At 35.7% G+C, this 24,250-nt stretch overlaps 1 pseudogene; it reads left to right on the forward strand.

Moving 5' to 3' along the window:
* The first annotated feature begins 2,547 nt into the window (after nucleotides 1–2,547).
* LOC148946094 (protein transport protein Sec24B pseudogene) lies at nucleotides 2,548–5,548 on the forward strand (annotated as a pseudogene).
* The last annotated feature ends 18,702 nt before the right edge of the window (nucleotides 5,549–24,250 follow it).

The following is a 24,250-nucleotide window of genomic DNA, read 5'->3' on the forward strand; positions in this document are numbered from 1 at the left end:
GAGAATAACATGGGAGGGGACATAGAATAGCATGGAAGGGAACTTAAGCCCTTAAAATAGCATGGGAGGGAACATAAGCCTTGTAATAGCATAGGAAGGAACATAAGCTCCTAGAATAGCATGGGAGGGAACATAAGCGCTGAAAATATCATTGGAGGGAACATAGAATAGCATGGAAGGGAACATAAGCCCTTAGAATAGCATGGGAGGGAACATAGAATAGCATGGAAGGGAACATAAGCCCTTAAAATATCATGGGAGGGAACATAGAATAGCATGGAAGGGAACATAAGCCCTTAAAATATCATGGGAGGGAACGTAGAATAGCATGGAAGGGAACATAAGCCCTTAAAATATCATGGGAGGGAACATAAGCCCTTGTAATAGCATAGGAAGGAACATAAGCTCCTAGAATAGAATGGGAGGGAACATAAGCCCTTAAAATAGCATGGGAGGGAATATAAGCCTTTTAATAGCATAGGAAGGAACATAAGCTCATAGAAAAGTATTGGAGGGAACATAAGCCCTTAAAATAGCTTGTGAGGGAACATAAGCCCTTGTAATAGCATAGGAAGGAACATAAGCTCCTAGAATAGCATGGGAGGGAACATAATCCACCCAAATCCATAAGTACATGCTCTGGAAAGGTACCAAAGAACATAAGGCAAGCAAATCCATAAGTACATGCTCTGGAAAGGTGCCATGGAACGTAATCCCCCCAAATAGCACAGGAAGGAACATAATCGGCTAGAAATGGAACTTACTACTCTACTGACCTCTGGGTCGAGAACCGTGTACTCGTCCATCGAAGGCTATCTTCGGGAGACGAGTGCTAGCCATGCGTTGGGTATGTCCAAGCCACTTGAGATGTTGTAGTTTTATTTTTTACAGTATTGTAAATTTGACTTTCAGATTATGGAGAAGCTTGAAGTTGGAGATTCTGTCATGGAAGGTGATACCAGCGAAGTGTCGTAGGGATTTGGTTTTAAAGGCAGCAAGGCAGCATTGATCGTCTGTTTTAAGTGTTCAGGACTCACAGGTATAGATTGCGATTGGACTAATGAGGGAGTAGAAAAGTCTCGGTTTAAGATTTGTTGTTAAGTCCGTTTTCCTCCAGATGGGTATCAGAGCTTTGAAACTGGAGTTCGCGAGTGTCAGGCGTCTCTTGATGTCTTTGAGTTGGTTGTTATCATAAGTAAGTAAGCTCCCAAGGTAGGCGAAGCCTTCCACCCACTCAATGGTACCTTCACCAAGCTGGAGGCTGAGATTTACGTGGGAATCGAATTTGCATGAACAGCGCATGGCTTTCGTTTTTGAGGTGTTGATTGCCATCCCGAAGAGGTTGGTGGACGAGTGAACGCTCTTAGCCTGAGATTGTAAATCTTGAAGGGACTCGGCTATTAGGACGTTTACCTCTGTCCAAGTGTTATATCATTGAACGATAATGAACCGAATCCAAGAAGGTCAAGGCTAGCTTCCGCCTTTGCTTTGAAAAGAATTAGAGAATTAGACAATATGTAGTTTCACTTGCTTTCGTATATACACTATTGTTTTATATTGTTTTAGTTTAGTTTTAATACTGATGACGGTCACTGCATATGTGACCGAAATATCTGGTATTTTTTGAAGTTATTTTTAGAACTGCCTTGTCAGAACCTCTATATGGAAAACTTACAGTCTCTTGGCATGAACAACAAGGAAATTATATTGACTTGAGATAACAGTTAAGAATCATGACGATACTTAATAAATGTGTCCCTATTGGTACCTCAGTTGCATATTCCGGAATATAAATTTGGTGTGCTGTTGCGAAATATTGTGAAAGTTGTAGAGATTTAATCAAACAATTCGTGGTAAGGAACTGCAAGTAAAAAGCGATCCACCTCAATAGTAACCAAATCTCTAAAAAATGGAATTTTGATACCAATAGATACATCGAAAGAATTGGATTTACACGTTGATTTTAAATATATAAGTTTCATCAAGTTCGGTCTTACCCATCAAAAGTTACAAGCCTAAGAATATGTGCATTGTTTTCAAAAATAGGCGAAAACACCCCCCAAAAGTCATAGAATCTTAATGATAATCAAACAATCAGATTCAGTGTGTTATAAAATCTTACTGTAGAGGTTTTTCATATCAACCCAGTGGTTCTAGAATGCCACAAAAGGGGTCGTTCGAACGAAAATTAAAAGCTCTGGAGCCTCTTTTGAATCATCTTTTGAATAATTAAAAAATCAATGAAATAGAATCCCTTTTTACAAAAAACTGTATTTTATGCACAAGCTTGATGAATGGTGACGTCATAACCGTAGGTTCTAGCTATATATGGAATAATAATTGAATGCAATAGTTCTCAGTCCAGGAACGCTAAAGTTATTGTGTAAACTGCAATAATATTTATGGTATCTGAGCAATAATTAAAAAAATTAAAACTAGAAAAATGTTTGAAATTTTGTTAATTATTTTTATTTTTTGTTTGTTACATAATAGATCGATATAGTTCATGATTTTTCCTGACCTGAGAACACAATTACAACCTTCAGTATGCAATTCTCAAATGAAAATGGACAGAAAAATTATCAGGCTAGTGACCAAAATACTTCTTCTCCAAATTCACCTTCACCTCTAACCCAAGTTGGAATGTTTAGGCCACCTAATACACAACTTCCTCAGAATAGTCAAGCACAGAGACTATCCAGTCCGTATAGTAGCAATAATCAACAAGTCTCCCTACGAAGTCCTTTACCTTCTCTACAAATTTATGATGGATTACCTATTAGACCACAAGGACTACCAACTCAAAGAATGCTTCAAACTACACTAACAACTTCTACACCAATCTATAATGGTTTACCTTCCAGATCATCGGAAATCCTAACTCAAAGAATGGCTCAACCTTTATCATCATCTGTTTCTAATCCCCTTGCAAATCCTCAATCATTTAATCAAGCACAACCTTCTTTAGCTAGAAAACCCTTTTCAACGCCTTCAAGGCCCCCACACAATAATTATGTCCAAGACCCTCCTTCTGCCTCATCTTCCATGTCAATGCAACCTGGTGCTCTATCTAATCAACCAAGCCTTTCACAGAGGCAGTTTCCAGTAACAGAACAACCACCTTCTATTGCAAAACCTTCGACGATGAATGGATTTGTAGATTTGCAACCAGGTGTGAATGGTGTTTCAGGCCCAATGCAAGCTAATATGATGAGACCCATCCAGCCATCAGGTCAGCAACATCCTAAAAACTATGCTTTAATGCAACAGCCTCACCAAAATTCTTTGAATTCTCAGTTTAATCAGATGAGTGTAGCTCAAAGTGGTTTTAATAGACTTTGGGGGACAGAAGCTATAGACTTACTAACTACTCGTGATATTTTGCCACCAGAGGGAGTAACTCTTCCAGCTATTAATTTGGAAAAAGAACATTTGAATCAACTAAACTGTAGCAGTGAAGTAATGAGATGTACACTAAGGAAAATTCCAGAGACACAGTCTATACTGGAAAGGGCTGGACTTCCTCTAGGTATTTTAATTCATCCATTTAAAGACTTGCAGCAACTGCAACTGCTAGATGTGACCGCAACAAATATTACCAGGTGTAAAAACTGTAGAGCCTATATAAATCCTTTTGTTTCTTTCATTGATCAAAGACGCTGGAAATGTAATATCTGTTTTGAAGCCAACAAATTTCCAGAAGACTTTTTATATTACCCAGGAACGATGCAGTACTTGTCTAGCCCATTTAGAAGACCAGAAGTACAAAATTCTACTATAGAGTATATTGTTCCTTGTGATTATATTACCAGAACTCCACCCCCTGCAACATACGTTTTTGTGTTGGAGACTTCAAGGGTATCTATATGCTCTGGTTATTTGAAACTATTTTCAAAGATTTTATTGGAAGAATTTGACAGGATACCTGGTGATGAACGAACTCAATTTGCATTTCTTACATTTAGCTCATCAGTCAATTTTGTTGTCTTGGATGAGGGAGCAACAAAACCAAAATTGATCCCCGTTTCTGATATTGATGAAATTTTCATACCAAAGGCTAGAGGGTTATTGGCAAAGAGGTCTAACTGTGAAGATTTAATACGAAAATTTCTCGAAGTCCTACCTGATTTGATGAATGTAGAAGGAATGGTACGAAAACACTGGGAGTTGTCTAGGCTCTGCACTTCAAGCCGCTTCAAAACTAGCTTGGCCAACTGGAGGACGAATATCTGTATTCTTAAATTCGCTGCCTACAATTGGACCCGGTGCATTAGAACGACTGAAAAAAGCATCAGGGCTTCTTTTACCTGCTACTGACTTTTATAGGAATATGGCCCTTGACAATACTGGTCAACAGATAGCTACCGATTTGTTTTTTATTGGCCACGAAGTCCAAGATATTGCCACTGTCGGTTGTGTTGCCAAATTTTCATCAGGGAGTATCTATAAATTTCCCAATTTTAGTGCTGACAAGAATGAGTTAGAATTAAGAAGGTTTGAATCAACTCTTAGAAGGTATCTTATTAGAAATATTGGTTTTGAAGCTGAGATGAGAATCAGATGCACCACGGGTCTCTCTATTCACACTTTTCACGGGAACATGTCTGTTCAATCAACTGATCTATATAAAAAATTAGCCAACATCAATCCAGATGCTGGGTTTGGCCTACAGCTTTCCATTAGTGAATCAATGGCTGATCAAAATAATGTGTGCTTCCAAGCAGCTGTCTTATACACCACTTCAAAGGGAGAGAGGAGAATACGAGTACACACATTAAGTCTGCCTCTTACGGCACAAGTCAGCGAAGTGGTTAGTAGCGCTGATCAACAGTGTATTGTTGGCCTTCTTGCAAAAATGGGTGTAGACAGATCAATGACTGCATCTATAAATGATGCAAGAAAGGCCTTTGTGAACGCAGCAGTTGATCCACTGTCTGCCTATAAGGCACTGCAAAACGTCGGGAGTGGCCGACTTTTGGCTCCTCCCACCTTAAGCCTACTCCCTGTGTATATATTGGCTCTATTAAAAACAGTTGCCTTTTGTAATCAGGCATCAGAATTTGACGAAAAAGTGTTCGACTTGTCCAATATGAAAACTCTTCCTCTTCCTGAGTTGATTCAGCACATTTACCCAGATCTTTATGCTGTCCACACACTCGATGAAGAGATTGACCCTCCACGATTGCAGCTGTCCTCAGAGAAAGTGGACATGACTGGCATATACCTTATGGATGCTGGTAGTTATATTTTCATCTTAGTTGGTAGGACATCACCACCCCAATATTGTAGGGCTGTCTTTGGTGTTTACGATCCTAGACAAGTTGAAACGATGTACGAACTTCCTACCTTAGACACGCCAGAATCTTACAACTTAAGGAAGTTCATTGATCTATTGCAAAATGAAAAGAGTTATCCAGCAGCTGTACAAGTTTTTAGGGATGAGGCACCCGAGAAGACCAGCTTCTTCAATCGGCTTGTTGAAGATGGGACAAAAATGGGAGTTTCCTATTTTGAATTTCTACAGGAGTTGAAAACAAAGATGAAATGAGCTAGGGGACCAATGGTGTACACTTAAATGTAGCTAGCTAATTTTCAGGAGTAAATAATGAGATAGTGTTCGATTGATATTCTTAAGGATTTGATGATAAAGTAATTATTTCTTGGAATTTTGGAATTTCTTGGAATAATAAAGGAATTTTTTATTATTGCCAAAGGGTCGTGAAAAGGTGTAGGGATTGGGGGGGGGGAGATATGGGGTCCGTTGGGTTTTTTTCGGGTAATTTGGGCCGGGTAATTTAGGAATTAAAAAAAAAAGACTATCAGAAAAGGATACAATTTTCTTTAATATTTTGGACTTCGTTATGGGTATCATTTCCGAAGATCCGCCCCTTAAAATAAAAAAATTAAAGCACTGAATTGAACATATATATATATACAAACAAACTGATACCCAGTATTTAATTTCTAATCTTGATTATCATTTCCAGAAGAGAATTTTTTTTTTTAAGTTTGACTCGTTCTCACAACTCTATTTTTTAAAACAATAAAAAACTTTCGTGTAAAGAGCGAGGCGTTGAGGAAGGGACAGCCCCTTTCATATACGGAATAGTTTCTGTTCATTTTAAGTTTTAATGTCGCTCCTTACTTTCAGTTAGAAAAAAATTCAGTTAGAAATTGTGAATACCACTGTTAGAATACGAGAAGATTCGTTTTATTTCAAGTGATCCTCTGTAATCTCTACGCCTCTATAACTAAATAAAGAGTGTTAGGTGTTTAAAATAAGAAGAATTTGAAGGCAAAAAATAACCAAGAGGCTATATTTTTTGAAATTTTGTGCAGAAAATAATTGGTATGTAAGATAATAAACATATCTGTTGGGAAATGTAGGGCCCAAAAGTTGATGGTCCAGAAATGACTTTTTTCTTTTTAAAACTTTGTCGTGTTAGACACGTCTGTTCAGCCATCCAGAAATGCTAATCGTTAACCAAGAACTAGTTTAAAATCATGTACACTCGTGCATAAATATTTAAATCGCGAAATGGTTTGTGGCCATAATTCAGTTGTTCTGAATGAACATAGATAATATCATTGTTCTGGTGTGCTTTATGTTATGTATGTTTGTCTCAGCTTTTTGTCTTACTGAAATATGTAGTGTATGCAAGTTTTCACCTAGACGAGAAGAAAAGCTAGGGTTTACTTGGAACGATATTTCAGGGTCCCGGCATACACTCATGAATCCATTTCAGGAAGGAAAAATAATCAAACAACATTTATCAGGTGGAAGATTGTAGAGAAATCGTAAACCATTTGATATTTCAAGGGTATATATGTACCGTGAGTAAAATGCGATGTATTTAAAATACCAAAATGAAGTTCCTTCTTTCTAAAGATAATTCCGACTTCCTATAATTAAATTAAATCTATTTTCAAAAATTAAAAGTCATTAATCAGCAAAGAGAAAAAAAACTAAAGTTAGCCTCAGACAAAGAACGGTGCTATCCAAGCTTTGGATTTTGCTAAGAGAATGGGCAATAAAAAAGGTGCTTTGCACAATATTTCTAAGGAAGTTTAAATGATAAGAACCGTGTGAACGTTTGAATCATCAGAAATATTTAAAACAATCAATTGGACGAAGGGTTCGCATCCTTGGGCCACTTGAGCCAATGGTGGGCCAGTTCTTACAGCGCAGGAAAAAAAGAATTACGTTTGATAGTGGGGTAAAAGTGCTTTTTGAAAGGATTCATAAATTGGAATCAGGACCATTCAGATAGAATTAATTCGCCACTCAAGCTTGGCAATTCTTTCATGTTGTATCTCAGTCACCATTGCTGTCGTTTGAAGTGACTCACTGCTGTTCACCTAAATATGTAAGTCTCAATAAATCTATTGTTTTTTACCTGTGTTTATTTCATTTTATATGTCTGCATCTAGTCTGATAACAGGTAATTAGTTCGCCAATCTCCAAGGACGTTCCCAGGGAATCTGATCTCCAGATAGCTCGAAGAAAAAAGATCACATTGATGTGGCTACACACCTTATTTTCTCCCATTAATTGACGGTGGCGCAAGCCTTGTTGGCTCAATCTTTAGCGCTATAAGCGGCGCTATCGGAGGACTTATAAGGTGTAAGTTCACGGCTTTTGAGCATAATATTACCTTCGACGCGGTCAATAACTATGACCACAATTAAGCCCAGTCCCTTTCTTTTATAGCTAATAATCGCTTATAGCCACAAATAAATCTTCATTGCTACAAATGGCGCTGTCGGCAATTGGAGGAAAACTTGCGAACTAATTAGGCTATAAAACTTTATAATTTAAATTTAATTATTTGAGAGATACAGACATATAAGTATAGTGATTAGGCCTATAACCGCTAAGCTACCACAGGAAACCCTTTAAAATATCTCATAGGAGATAATAGCCTCCCCCAAAATAGGTTAAGTGAAAAAATAAATTTATTTGAAATTATTGAAACAAAATAAAATGGCAAAGGATTTAGAAGAAAAATTAATGGCACAAAAGTTAGTTGCGAAAAACATAGAAATAGCGAAGTCTATTCCGGAGTACAATGGTCAATCAGATATTGACGAATTCAATATTCAACTGGCCCAGTTTGTACAACTAACAAAAACAGAGGTAGGAGGGTTATTCGACGTGCTCCTACTACGACTAAAAGGCCAGGCCTTAACTTTTTTAAAACAGATTTAACATACCATAGGCAATGAAGCCAACTTCCCAATAAACACGGTGGACAAATTGTTAAGAGCATTTAAAGATAGATTTATCGAAACCAGTTCCAGAAATAAATTAAAACACGGAATGGTGAGCTTTGACTATTCACAAAATATAAGAGAATATGTAGATAACATACGCATTTCGGTAGAGGCAAAATATGGAAGTGGTTCAGGGCAGCTGTATAAAAAAGTCATACTAAATACCTTTTTGCAAGGGCTACCCCCCAAACTGTATAGAGTGGTAATATCGAAAAATATTCAGACGTTGGATCTCGCAGTTCAGGAGATAGAGAGATTGATTGAAGTCGACACGATGGTTGAAAATCACAGTAAAGCAAAAATAAATAGCCTAGGCGATTCAAATGCGAACATAAAGTTCAAGAGCGATCAGGCGTCCCCCAATTTCTTTTCAAGGGATAACTCCCCAGTGCCACAAAGAAATAAAACGCAAGAACTCGCTAGGCAGAAAACAGTACGTTTTCAGCCTATCAAACAATCCAATTACGAAAATAACCCTAGAATAATAAGGTGCTATAATTGTAATCGTGTTGGGCATATCGCGAGAGAGTGCCGTTATGTCCCCAATCGCATACCAAGAATTGCTGTTGGTAATACACAAAATTACGGCAACCATTTGTTTGGAAGAACAAATTTTAGCACCGGTCATGCACTAGGCTATAGCCAGGGAGGATTGCACCAATCAGTACCTTACAACAGGTACCAACCAAACTTGTATAACCCTCCTCCCAAAAAAAACAAATCAATTACCGATTTGAAAACCCAAATACTCGCCAAAGCCAATATAATGCGAGAAAGCTATATAGAAATCACGAAAATTTGCCGATGGGAAATGAAAATTTTGTAAGCCGACGGCATTGGCAGTCAGTGCTAGCAAGCGGCACTGACACAGGACAGCTACACTACCATAATAATACATGGTGAAGGCAGACAGACGTAAATCAATTAGATATGCCCACGGAAACTAATACGTCTGAATATCTATTACAGGCACTGACACGTAAAATAAATGCTCAGAAACATTTCAGGCCCCTCAGAAATAAAAATTGGACCCAGAGGGTCCCTGGAATATTTAATAGGTCCAAAAAATGATAGTGCCGTCTTGTAGTGATATTCATAACAAGTTACCTATATTTAATGATTTTTGTATAGAAAACGTTTACTTCAAGGCTTTAGTTGACAGCGGAGCTACAGTTAATATTATAAGCTCATGCATATTTAATATGTTGCCTCTGCATATTAGGCGACGGAGAAACCCTAATAATCCCAATTTAGCTAGTGTGACAGGGCATAAACTGGATGCAAGGGGTTCAATTTGCCTAAACGTAAAAAGGGACAATAGGATCTTCCAGACAAATTTTATAATATGCGATAACTTCCCGTATGAAGCAATTATAGGCGCAAATTTCTTAAGGTCCAATAGAGTACTAGTAGACGTAGCAAACGAGAGGCTTGTCTACCCAGCTAAGGTAGGGGAAGAAATTTCTACCTTAAGAAATCGTAACAGAGGATACGAAGACAACATAACAGTAAACAAAATTTCTGACGGTATAATGTCGCAATATTTTGAACCTCATGTCTCGCAAAAAGGACATGGCATAATTATAAATTTGTTAGATTATTCTGAAAGACATTGCAGAGAGGAAGTAAATTTAAATAATAAAAGTATTGAATTCGCAAAAATAGAAATAGGAGATATGAGACAATAGAGGTCAAACAAAATCATGAAAATAGCGGAACTATGGAAAAACATAGTAAAACCCAACATGACGGCGCAAGAGGCCGCAATGGCAAAGCTTAGCGCCAGTATGAGTCTAATAAATAATGAAAACCAAGAGCACTATTATGGATTCGCGATAAGGAAAACAAAAGTCCCTCCCAAAACGATGCAAAAAATTCAAATATCACAGATGATTGAGCCAGTGGTTAGCAAATCCGAAATATGGTTTGCGACCCCATCTGAAATTCCCGAGAATCTGCTATGCGAGGAACAGATTATATATTATGACAAAGGAGAAGGTTTTATATGGGTAACTAATAACCACGAAAATGATACAATTACGATAAAAAAAGGGACGTGTTTAGTTCAAATCCAGGTTTTAACGGAGAATGATTTAAATAGATGGGAAAATTCTAAAAGAAACCTAGTTAACGGCATTGAAACCTCAAATAACAAATTTCCTTTAACTAAATTGCAATTTTTAAACAAATTTAATATGGATCATATTACGGACAAGGAACTTAATAACAAATTATGCTATTTATTTTGGAATTTTATGGATTTATTCTCCGAATCTGAATATGACATGGGAATGATACCTTTTTATGAACATTCAATTTTAACGACTGGTAATCCCGTAGCAAAACAGCCATATCGTGTGCCATATAAGCACAAAGAGTGGTTAAAAAATAAAATTCATGAATTAGAAAAAAATGAAATTATACACCGAAGTATAAGTCCGTATAGTGCACCAGTGATCTTAGTACCAAAGAGGAATGGTGATCTTAGACTTGTAGTAGACTATAGAGTCCATAACATACAACTAGTTAGCGATAAATTTACTCTACCAATAATAGATGAAATTCTTGCCTCAATTTCAAACTAAAACTAATTTTATACCTCTTTGGACCTTGCCGAGGGCAACCACCAAGTGAAAATAGCCGAAAGAGATGTCCATCAGACTGGATTTTCATCATCTGAATGTTGTTCATATGAATACTTGAGGGTATCATTTCTACTGAAAATAAGTTCTAGCGCGCTACGTAAACCCCCTATTGCACCTGTTAAGAGGATTAATGAATATCATTCATTTTGTCGATGATGTCATGTGCATGGGACCAAATGCTGAACAACACTTAGCAACGTTAGCTAAGGTGTTCGAGAAGTTCAGACAGGGCAATTTAAAATGCCGGCCTGAGAAAGTAAATTTATTTCAACCTAAAATTAAATTTTTAGGGGTAGTAGTAACACAAGGAGAGATATCCCCAGACCCTGATAAAATAAAATGAGTTGAAAACCTCAAACTCCCCAGAACAATGAAAGAATTAAGGGGAATTTTAGGTCTTACTGGTTAATTTAGAAAATTCGTGCCCAATTACGCCCAAATTGCAAAACCCCTCAAGGAATTAACTAAATGGAGCTCCCAAAGTGTTACCTGGTCCCAGGAAGCTCAAACTTCCCTAGACCGTCTCAAAAAGGTGCTCACTTCTGAACCAATATTATCACTTCCTGATTTCGAAAACGGAGAATTTGTGGTCACGACCGATGCTAGTTCAAAAGGCATTGGGGCTATTCTTTCGCAAATAATTCCCATGGGAAACCCTGATCCTTTACAAGGACCTTCTAATAAAAAAAAATAGAAAAAGTTATATGCTATTCGAGTAGAACCTTATTAAAGGGCGAAAGTAGTTATTCCGCTACAAACTTAGAATTATTATCTATAATCCACCACTTGGACAAATTTAGACACTATTTAATTGGTAGAAAATTTATACTACGATCAGACCATAAAAGCTTGCAGTACCTGCACACATTTAAAAACCCCACGGGAATTCTACCTAGATGGATTATGAGAATCCATGACCTAGATTACGAATTTGAACATTTAAAAGTTAAACAAAACGCAGCTTGTGACTTTTTGAGTAGATGCCCAGAAAATATTCCGTCGGAAAATGAAGCTAACACTATCAATGCTAAGAGAAAACATGGAAGTAAGAAAAACAAAGTCAAGCAAACGGTAAAGGAAAATAAGGTTAACTATTGCCCCTTGTCGTTAGAAAATATAAAAAGAAAGCAAAAAAAGGACGATATGTGTTCGGTGCTTATTAAATTTTTTGTGAATAACGATGCGTTACCGGATAAATTCAAAAGTCTTAGAAAAGAGATAGATAATTTTTACTATAATCTCGATGAAGAAATACTTTGTAGGTTCGTGACTGCTGAGACAAAACGAAATCAAACTTTAATAATATCTGTATTACCACAAAACTTAATAGCACCTGCATTTGAATGTTTTCATTCAGATATAGGTGGACATTTAGGAGTAATGAAAACGTTCCATAAATAAAAACAATATTTTTACGTACCGTCGGCAATAACAAAACCTAAAGACTTTGTAAGTGCATATAAAGCATGTAAATTGAGAAAAATCCCCCCAGCTTATCCTAATCCTTCAATTGGAAAGATCTTGGTAGCAAAGTACCCCTTCGATATCTAATTTAACTTATACGAAGCGATTAGAGGCTCTCCTGTTTCCAACAGAGTTAATGCTTGTATTCTTTCAGTTATAGACCATTTTGCAGGATTTAGTTTTGCAAAAGCATTTAAAAATCAAGGTGCTTATGCGACCAGTAAGGAATTAGCGAAATTATTTTTACAATATGGCCTTCCAAATAAAATTTTGAGTGACAACGGGAGAAATTTTGTTTGAAAAGTAACAAAGGACTTAATGAATTTTATTAATATAGGGAAATCGGTGACAACCCCGCACCACCAAAAGGATATTGGTAAAATATAAAACAGGAATAAAGTTTTTTTGAAAGTTTTAATTATTTATAAGAAAGGAAATAAGAAAGAATGCGATCAATTCTTACCTTATTTAACTAACGTAATCAACACTGCTTATTCAGAAACAACCAAAGACAATCCATTTTATTTACTTTTTGGTCGTGATTTTAGAATCCCTCATAATGAGATTATTGAATCTCGGCAGTATTATAATAGCTCGGAAAATTACAAACAAGAATTCATAAATAGGATGAGGAAAACTTATAAAATAGTTAGGCAAGAGCTGGAAAAATGTAAAATAAACCAAGAGCTAAGAAACCAACCCAAAGTCAAGGGGAGTATAGATTTCAAAGTAGGAGACTGCGTCTACCTAAAGAACGAAGCAAAACCGGAAGGCAAAAAAGTTTCCAACAAATATTCTGGACCGTACAGAATAGTCAAAAAGTACGATAACGAATATACTTTTAAAATGGAGAATCCCGATAGTGGAAGAACTTATTAGGCGCATGTTAGCCGAATAAAAAGAGCCAAATTTCCAGAGAGATGGGTATCACATCCCTCCTCTACTGATTCGTCAGATGCAGAAAATGAGCCCCCTAAATCAAGATTGGCGGAGCTAAAACCCTTTAATTTCAAGCAAGACTATTTCGAGAATGAGATCGATGAGGAAAACTTCGAAGAATTTTTAGCTATGAAAAATGTAGTAGGAATTTTTAATTCAGTAAGAATAAAAACGCCAAAAGGCTCAAAAAGTTCATCATCAGAGAGCGCGGGAGAATTGGATTATACAATATCTCCAAAAACCCAATTTTTCCCCGATAGAATTTCGATCCCATGTCCCCCCAAAAGATTTCCAGACGATATGAATTCCCCTGCAACACCACTAGAAAGGTACCTGTCATTGCAGGAAGAATTGAGCAGATCTGTAGAAACCCCGGTATTACCATGAAGAAGACTCCTCCCGAAGATTCAACTAAAACAAATCTGCAAGAAGCTGTTGATTTAATAAAATTTCTCATAAAATCGAGTTAAAGTACATTGTCCGAGAATAAAACTCCCAAGGATGACCAGCAAGGTCAATATCATGATATAACTGTGTCCAAGGTCAAACCTAAACAGTGGACTTCATGGAGGGAAACCCTAGTGCAAAAAATGCCCCATCCCCCTGAGGACATGGCATTCAAACAGTGGAGGAACTCCGCAAAAACTATTGATTCCTCCCAAAGCTCTCAAGAATCTTTCAAATCTCCCGAGTTGAAAACTCAGAGTAAGGACTTAGAGAATAAACCTTCTACTTCCAAAGGAGTAGAAATATACGAAGGAAGGGGAGGCGACACCTCAAAAAGTGCCAACTCTAATAGTTCTAATCTGGATTCGTCGGAAACTAGTTCCGAAGAGTCTGACGGCGAATCAGACCTTATAGCAGCTAAAGAAGTAGGAAAATCAAGACCGACCTCAGCAGCCGCACATGAGAAACAAACGAAATTAAAAGGGCAAGAGTTTTTGAAAAAACAATACAAAAAGTTCGACCTTGTTTCGCTAGAAAAACCGAAAAAGAAAAAACCGCAAGAAACAGAGGAGAAAATAACGACACAGTCAGGTAGAACAGTTAAAAAACCTGACAGATGAAAATATCCCTAATTAATGTAAAGACAAATTTCAAATCCCTTATGTAAATCAACTTGTGATCCACCATAATAAATTTAACAGTGTGCAAGTAAAGTTAACCAAGTCAATATTAATGAAAAAAAATAATAATAATAATAATAATTCGAGTAATGTCAAAACATTGGTGATCAGAGAGAAAGGTGGGAACAGAAAATAACCAACGGTAGGAAGCTCGTGGTCGACTGAAAACGACAAGTGGTGTTGGACCACGTTTTGTGGGAAGCCCGGGGAGGAACTCAAAGCCCACGCAGCTTTTAATTTGTTGGGTTTTGGCGGTTCCCTCGGATTTTCCAATAAAAATCGACCCATGTCCTAACCAAGATGGATATTATACAAAGGAAGAAAATACCAGTAAAGAAGCGTCGAATTATATGAAATATTTCGTCTTAGTACAGATTATAATTATTTTAGGCCTACACATAAAATAGGAAACCAGTGTAACTATATGCTGCAAGTTTGCTTATTCATGTGTTTCTTACTCGAGAAATATAATGTAAAATTAAATTGTATAGCGATTATTAGCTACGCTTTAAAGTTATATCTCAACCAGTCATAGAGGTATATCACGACCAGAATAAAGCTCGGAAGTCCTAACTTTACTTTCCTAACCCATCTAATCCTAAAATAATTATTCTGTTTTACGCCTACAAATCAGTTTTTTTTGGCCAATTCCACAAAATGATTACATAATAAGAAATAACCTAAGTGAAAATTAAAGTGACTTTGAAAAAAAAGTATAATAATAACAAAGCAGTAAACAAAAGAATTTTGCAAAAAAATTGGTAAAATTATTGATAAGTCAATTCTAGAAACAAACAATGAGATGCTGCTTAAGAATATCATCATAATCCTCGTTGTTCACGCAGTTGCCCAAGATATTGTAAAACATGGAGTAATATCCAAGCAGGAAAAGTCATTGCGAGCTAGCCATGACGCATGGAAGATCTTTATGAAATTGGACCCCAAACCCTCCGAGACCAAGTTCCAACAAGTAACAAGACTAAAAAGAAACACGAATGAACTCAAAGAATCCAACAATTTCTGGTGGAACATACTATTGGCCGTATGTTTCGTATTCACGACTTCCCTGACCATAAGAACCCTATTGACCTGTAATTACGGAAAAATCCTGAGACTAAGAAGGCGAAAACCAAGAGAAGAACACGGGAAAACAGCTGAAATGCAGAGGTTAAACCCGGAACCCCCTGAGAACGTCTAAGCCAAGAAAAAGGGAAGACATTAGAAAACGAGTGGGTATAGAGGTCTCCATTCATCCTTGCTATGTCTTTTTCCCTCACTGTAGTGTCGTTTACGTAAAACCGTGCGGTTACGACACTGCAACATGCGTTTCATAAACAGCACGGACGTACGTGAACAATGCAGGCATGAAATATGTTGTAAAATTAGACCTCAAATTTAATCATACAGCAAAAACTCTGTTTAAATGATTATTTTAAATCTAATGTAAAATTAGCTAAGTGTTGAAAGAAGTTAAAATAAAGTGTATGTAGTAGTGTATATTAGAAAGTATAATAAGAGACCACACTTAAAGTTAAAGAATTAATATTTTATAACGTCGTTAGGCTATAACAACTTAGAAGAAACTTCTATGTATTGAATTTCCCAATGGGAATTATGTCGTTTTATTATAACCAACACGATAAAAAATTTCGTTTTCTGTACTAATATTAGTGTATTTACTTAACTCTGTCTCATAGCGTAAAATTCATGTACCCGATCAATTAGTGACTTATTTGTACTATGAGTATTTATTTTAAAGAACGTGTGATTCTGCCTCGTTATTTTTATTACAGGAAGTGGATTAAAGCATCGGATATTCAGGATTACAATGAATTTCCCAGTGCATTTACAACTTAGTAGCATCTGATTCCATCATACCTCAGGCAACGAAGAGTACCTAACATACACGCCGTGCAATTTTTATCCCTGCTATGTCCAGGAAAGCAAAAGTTACCTTTGATCATTGTTTCTTCGACCACGAACCATATTTCGTATCAGGTAAAATTATATTGGAATCTCAGTGTCCAGTGCTTTATCCAACTATATAATCACATAAATTCGGAGAACCCAATCGACCAGTACAAGATATAAGTACATAAATGTTGGCTTTGATAATCATTATGGAACCATATACCATATGACCGTATAGTCATGATACTTGATGACCCCATAAACTATTTAAGTGTCACAGACTCACGCGTTTAATCCCTTTCGACCATCACTCGAAATCCATCCTATCCCCTCTGTGTGGAAAGTTCATATCTCTGTTATTCCATGAGTGTTACGAGATAATTTCTGAACAATGGACCTGGAAACCAAAATTAACCCCAGTGACCAACCCCTCAGTGACAATATACCCCTCCCACAAGTTAAAGACAATATGTTGAAGGAGTCACTATAGTTTGATATCGACCTGTTCCAAACCCAAACTTCAATTCCCCCATGATTAACCTAGGAGTTACCGCAAAGGTTAATAGACGCAAGCCATGAGCTAACAATTTTATAAGAGACACAAATGAACAATTGTAAGCGAGAATACACTCTCTCTGTGCCTCAAAATATCCCAAAAATGATATGCTGAGAAGAAAATAAACTCACTCCCAGTGTTCGACCCCTTAATGACAAGGCACCCTATGAACTGTGAAAAAGCAGGTGAGAATGAACTCTGATAGCATATTCCCACACCTGTAGTTGTAAGCATCATTTCCCAGTTGACAATTAGAGAAAGCTTGTCGTGTGAACACAATCGTGCTTGAACTGTCCCATGAAGAAACCATAACGTAAGTGCTTTAAAAATTTTGCGGAGACGAAAAGAGTGAAGGACAATAATTTACAACAGAAGGATTGAGTACACTAAAGACTCGAATGATGATGAAATAGATGTGAATTTACATATGTTGCTTCTTAATAACTTTGATAACTCAAAAATTCCAATATCTTATCATTAACGTTGCGTAGCAAACATCCCCAGTGAAAGTGTTTTAATTTTACCAGTGAATATAGTAAACCCAATATTGTGTGTTTTAAATCGTACTTGTATGTAATATTAGATTTCCAGATAGAGTTATGTGTAGCGTTGTCGAGCTATTCATTTAATGTAGCGTAGATAGAAATTAGTGTGCCATATAGACAGCAAAATCAAAAAAAATCCTTGTAAAAAGTGAATTCAAAAAAAAATCTTATGTGAAAGTAGAATAGCCCCAACCATGTTGGAAATGTAAAAGTAATCAGTGTTAGATGTAGAAAAAAAAATCTTTAGTATAGTGGCTAGCCTAGAACCATGAATAATCTTAGTCCGGTAGATGAATTTTAGATAGGAACGTAGAATAAAATAAGAAAAGTAATAGAGAAAATTTTTAGCACTCCTGATTAAGCCATAACATAAATATAAAAGAATTATATAGAAGAAATAGTTAATAAATTGCGAACATTTTAAAAGCCCAAAGGCAAGCAAGTACTAATGACGGGACGTCATTAATTGATGGGAAGGGTAATATGCAGCGTGAGTAAAATGCGATGTATTTAAAATACCAAAATAAAGTTCCTTCTTTCTAAAGATAAGTCTGACTTCCTATGATTAAATTAAATCTAGTTTCAAAAATTAAAAGTCCTTAATCAGCAAAGAGAAAAAAACTATAGTTAGCCTCAGACAAAGAACGGTGCTATCCAAGCTTTGGATTTTGCTAAGAGAATGGGCAATAAAAAAAGGTGCTTCGCACAATATTTCTAAGGAAGTTTAAATGATAAGAACCGTGTGAACGTTTGAATCATCAGAAATATTTAAAACAATCTATTGGACGAAGGGTTCGCATCCTTGGGCCACTTGAGCCAATGGTGGGCCAGTCCTTACAGCACAGGACAAAAGAGTTACGTTTGATAGTGGGGTAAAAGTGCTTTTTGAAAGGATTCGTAAATTGGAATCAGGACCATTCAGATAGAATTAATTCGCCACTCAAGCTTGGCAATTCTTTCATGTTGTATCTCAGTCACCATTGTTGTCATTTGAAGTGACTCACTGCTGTTCACGTAAATATGTAAGTCTCAATAAATCTATTGTTTTTTACCTGTGTTTATTTCATTTTATATGTCTGCATCTAGTCTGATAACAGGTAATTAGTTCGCAAATCTCCAAGGACGTTCCCAGGGAATCTGATCTCCAGATAGCTCGAAGAAAAAAGATCACATTGATGTGGCTACACACCTTATTTTCTCCCATTCATTGAGGGTGGCGCAAGCCTTGTTGGCTCAATCTTTAGCGCTATAAGCGGCGCTATCGAAGGACTTATAAGGTGTGAGTTCACGGCTTTTGAGCATAATATTACCTTCGACGCGGTCAATAATTATGACCACAATTGAGCCCAGTCCCTTTCTTTTATAGCTAATAATCGCTTATAGCCACAAATAAATCTTCATCGCTACATATGGACTTCATCATGGTTGACATCAGTACAGAATCCATTAAGTTAAAGCAATAAAAAAAACGCATTTTTAATTTAGACAGTCAAATCTTCACTGCTTTTCTTTAATCATTCTTTCTTTTTCTATTCAAGGTTCTACCGTCTTTCATATATAAAATAGATGTTGTCAATCCCTGATACTATTTCCACGGTTTTTTTCCAAGATTCGTGACAATTTTTTCCCTCAATCTTCTGTTTGAAAAACAAACTTGAACAAACAATTAAAAACTACTTATAGTTGCAGTAGGACCAGGCTGCATTTTCACCTATCCTTGTATTCAGATTTCTTTAGGGCTACCATAAAATGGTCTCCAAGTGTTAATTATTACCAAAATTGCATTGATTAGAGGATCAAATGGTATATCTCTTTTTATATATGATTTCTGCCTAAGGCTAGACCTACAACACAAATTTTTCTAGTATTTCTCAAGTCTACAATGAGGATGGAAAAAAAAAATTCAGATACTTTTAGGGCTAGGCACTAAGACAGTTTTTTATTGTATTCAATGAATTTCTCCAGGTACACCAACAAAAGATAAATCTCGTTCGCCTCCTCCTCCTGGAGTTACATTTCGCTTTTTTTTCCTGTTTGGCAAAAAAAGAACAATATACAAGTTGGAAGGGTTAATGTGAATGCAGAAGTAAAATTCCAAACTGGAATAGAGGATAAAGGAATCCCTTTGAAAATTTTCTCATTATTTTTAAAAAATTTTTAGATACTTTTTAGGGATAGGCACAAAGATAGTGTTTTATTGTATTCATTGACTTTTTCCAGGTACACCAAAAAAAGATAAATCTCGTTCGCCTCCTCCTGCTGGAGTTATATTTAAATCTTGGTTCCTAAATGGCAAACAAATAGAACAACATACAAGTTTGAAGGGTTAATGTGAATGCAGATGTAAAATTCAAAACTAGAATAGAGGATAAGGGAATCCCTTTGAAAAATTTCTCATTATAAACTCATACCTAAATAAACTCATTATAAAAATTTTCAGATACTTTTTAGGGCTAGGCACTAAGATAGTGTTTTATTGTATTCATTGACTTTTTTCAGGTGCACCAAAATAAGATGCCCAGCGTTGCCCAGAAGATGAGCCAGATGCACCAGATGAGCCAGTGTTGCCCAGATGCCCACCGATATAAGATAAATCTCATTCGCCTCTTAATCTTTTTACTTTTGGCAAACAAAAGTCTAATATAAACGTGGGAACGGATAATGTGAATGCAGAAGTTTAAGATCAAAAACTGGAATAGAGGATAATGAAATAGAGAATAGAGTGCAGAAAAAGGAAGAAAGAGCAGAAGTCAACAGAAGAAGAAACATTTTGGTCAATTAGGCCACAGGGTCAGGGAAAAGGTGTAGGGATTGGAGGAGGGGGATATTGGGTCCGTTGGGTTTTTTGGGGGGGTAATTTGGGCCTATAAATTGATGTGTATTAAATGTGTATTAAAAATACCCAAACTCTTGTTTGTGGTGATTTTTGTTCGTTTCAAGCTTGATTTGCATATTCAATTTAAGTTTCACTCGTTTTAATATTTACTTATTAATGTACATTAATATCTATTGTATGTTTGTTTGAATTGATTGTTTATTTAATTTCTGTTTGTTTTAGGTTTCCTTTATACTTAAATAGGAAAATATTCTTTTTCGTTTTAAGCTTGATATTCATATTCAATCTAAGCATTACTCGCTTTAAGATCTATTTATTCATTTATATTATTACTTTTTGTATGTTTTTGCTATGATTGTTTAATTAATTTCTGTTCGTTTTGGGTTTCATTTATTCTTTAATAGTAATTTCTGGTCGTTTTCAGTTTGAATTTCAAAAGGTATTTTTGTCTACTGAGCTTAAGTTTAAAAGGGCCTGTACTATTCTTTGAAAAACTTATTTTTCGGAAAGTTTTTTTTTTAATTAATCTAATAAAATACTAATAAGTAACATATATTCAGAGTGGATAATTGGCCAGACCTTTTCAAAAAGAAGAAAACGGCTTCTGGAGATTTCTAAGGAAGTCTTAGAGACAACTCAGGCGAAGGATGTCTTTTGTGCCCTACCATATGTACCTGGGCTAAATGAAAAACTTAAAAAAGAATTTTACAGAGTAATGGTCTAAAGCTAACTTTAAAGGGTAATAATGTTTTGGGTAGTTTTCTAAATTCTGGGAAAGATCAAACTTCATTAGGGCAACAAAGTAGGGTCTTTCAGATCCCATGTACTTGCGGAAGCTCATATGTGGGACGTACTAACCAGAATTTGGAAATGAGACTATTATGGAATTAAAGGTTCTACTTCTTGGGCTTTAAATTTTATTCAAGAATATAGCTTTGAATCGGGATACAGGTGAATTTGGGCTGAACCCTATCTACGATAATTTATTAAAATCTGACAGAGTAAAGTTGAATCCAGTAGTTTACCTCTTTCCATGTGTTATATCATTGAACGATAATGAAGCGAATCCAAGAAGGTCAATTATTTATTACTTGTTGTATGTTTTTGCTATGATTGTTTAATTAATTTCTGTTCGTTTTGGGTTTCATTTATTCTTTAATAGTAATTTCTGGTCGTTTTGAGTTTGAATTTCAAAAAGTATTTTTGTCTACTGAGCTTAAGTTTAAAAGGGCCTTTACTTTTCTTTGAAAAACTTATTTTTCGGAAATTTTTTTTTAGTTAATCTAAGAAAAATGCTAATAAGTAACATATATTCAGAGTGGTTAATTGGCCAGACTTTTTCAAAAAGAATAAAAAGGCTTTTGGACATTTCTAAGGAAGTCTTAAAGACGATTCGGGCAAAGGATGTCTTTTGTGCTTTACCATATGTACATGGGCTAAATGAAAAACTTAAAAGAATTTTACAGAGCAATGGTCTAAAGCTAGCTTTAAAGGGTAATAATGTTTTGGGTATTTTTCTAAATTCTGGGAAGGATCAAACTTCATTAGAGCAACAAAGTAGGGTTTTTCAGATCCCATATACTTGCCGAAGCTCATATGTGGGACGTACTTACCAGAATTTGGAAATGAGATTATTCTAGAATAAAGATTCTACTTCTTGGGCTTTAAAGCAAGATTTTAAGTCTGACGACTTTACTTCAGCCCTTTCAGAACATATTTTCAATTTTCCAGACCATTTTATTTTCTTTGATTATATCCCTTTGATTTTTAGGGACCGGGGTTTGAAGCAAAATTTTCGTGAAACTCTTGAAATAAAGAAAATCTTATTCAAGAATATAGCTTTGAATCGGAATACAGGAGAATTTGGGCTGAACCCTACCTACGATAATTTATTAAAATCTGACAGAGTAAAGTTCTATCCACCTAATGTAGTTTACCTCTGTCCAAGTATTATATCATTGAACGATAATGAACCGAATTCAAGAAGGTAAAGGCTAGCTTCCACCTTTGCTTTGAAAAGAATTATAGAATTAAACAATATGTAGTTTTACTTGATTTCGTATATATAGTATTGTTTTATATTGTTTTAGTTTAGTTTTAATACTGATGACGGTCACTGCATATGTAACCGAAATATCTGGTATTTTTGTGAATTTCTATCACAGTTTCACATTTCTATCAAATTTTGAAACACCTTTCAAAATTTGATCCATTTTGATCGTAACCGTCCACTACCCTTTTTTATACTACCGGGTGAATCAATACGTCTTTGCTTTTGTCTAGTTACCGGTGTTAAATCACCACTACGTGTGCTTTCCAAGAAAGATTTAAAATCATCTTTTACCTTTAATGGACTATGTTCTTTTAATTTCTTTAGAATTTGCCTATTGCCGATAAGACTCTTAGGAAAATTTGACGACTTTAAAAAATTATGTAGATTGCCATCAAAGGATTCGACTCTTTTACGATTTGCAATCAGATCCGATAATAAATCAATTAAATTGTAAGGCTTGCCCTGGATTAAAACTTCATTCTTTTTCTCATCAATTTGTTCATTTTCAGCAAGATGTATCAAGATTCTTTTACCTTGTTCACGATATGATTGAGGCAGCAAGTCTGCAACACTTGTTAATAAATCTTATTTTTTCAAAGTTTTACTATTAACAGAAGGCTGATCAACGACATTGACTTTGAGCGGTTTTTTCACGATAAGTTTTATGTTTGTTGACACGACGAAGGGCATTTTGAATAAATAACCATTTTTCATTATGGGTAGTTGTTTAATTGTTAATAAATTTGACAATATTATGTTCAAAGTGCTCACTGGATAAAAGAGCAAGTTCATTCGTGTCAATCTATAGGGTTTAGACATTCGTAGAGAATAGTGTTTACAAGTCCAGCGATTATCGGTAGTAACACTGAAAAAAAATTACCACCCGATTGAACAAGACGTTTTCTTTTACAATTTGCTTTCTTTTGCTAGAGCACGGAAAAGTGACCCATGTTGCTTTGTCTGTTGCTTAACACGGTCTGACAGCTGAACATTACCCTCCATTAAATTTAAACAAAGTTCCAACAAGAGATTAATAAATTCCTTGTCAAGACCCTGCTTGAGTATTGCTTTTCCATCATGCTTGAGTTGTTTGACTGTATGCGGAAAGTAAAAACCTGGGTTCGCCAGGGTAGATTTGTTTGTTTAGAGCACTTAAATGACTCGAATTGAGATCAACTCTATTAATAATATAGTAAATACAATTAAAAGTAAGTGTTTTTACGTATTTATTGTGATCGATAAGATTACGCCGTATAACAGTTACAGTAGTTTTTTTTCGTGATGGGACCGGACAGTAAACACTTTTAACATTTCCTATGACCAATCTTCAATAGATTCAGCTAAATAGTCAATAATCGACCACAAGTTTGGCACAATACTAGTAAACACGTCAAGTCCTTGTATAAAATTTTATGCTTGGATCAGTCATCTTTATTTTAGCATAAGATTCTCGCCATATTCTTTAGCAATAATAGATATTTTTGGATTATCTAAAAACACTTTATCACGCTTTTTAATTATTTTTGTTAAAAGTGTTGTTTTGCCGGACTTGGACGGACCACAAACAAACGATCTGAAGGGTGTTTTAAATTGATACATACTCTTCCAATGTCAAAATGGAACTAATCTAACCTAACCTCAATCTGTTGAATAAATTCTCAAAGGAAATAGAATACATGGTTACTTTAATTCACATAAAATATACAAAATGTTAAAATATATTTACAAAGTACATAAGAAATAAGCACTTAACAATTTTAAAAACACTTGGGGGTGCATGGCAACCAGGCCGGCACCCATGGCGGCCAGCGGTTGAGCTGGCACCCGTGGTGGACGGGAGGCCCAGGCGATAAAAGATAATTAAACACTTAAAAACACTTGAATATTACCACTTTGCGTA

Source organism: Artemia sp. Qi Xiang Cuo, chromosome 12 (assembly GCF_049724085.1).
Source record: "Artemia sp. Qi Xiang Cuo chromosome 12, ASM4972408v1, whole genome shotgun sequence".
In the NCBI taxonomy this organism is placed as follows: Eukaryota; Metazoa; Arthropoda; class Branchiopoda; order Anostraca; family Artemiidae; genus Artemia; species Artemia sp. Qi Xiang Cuo.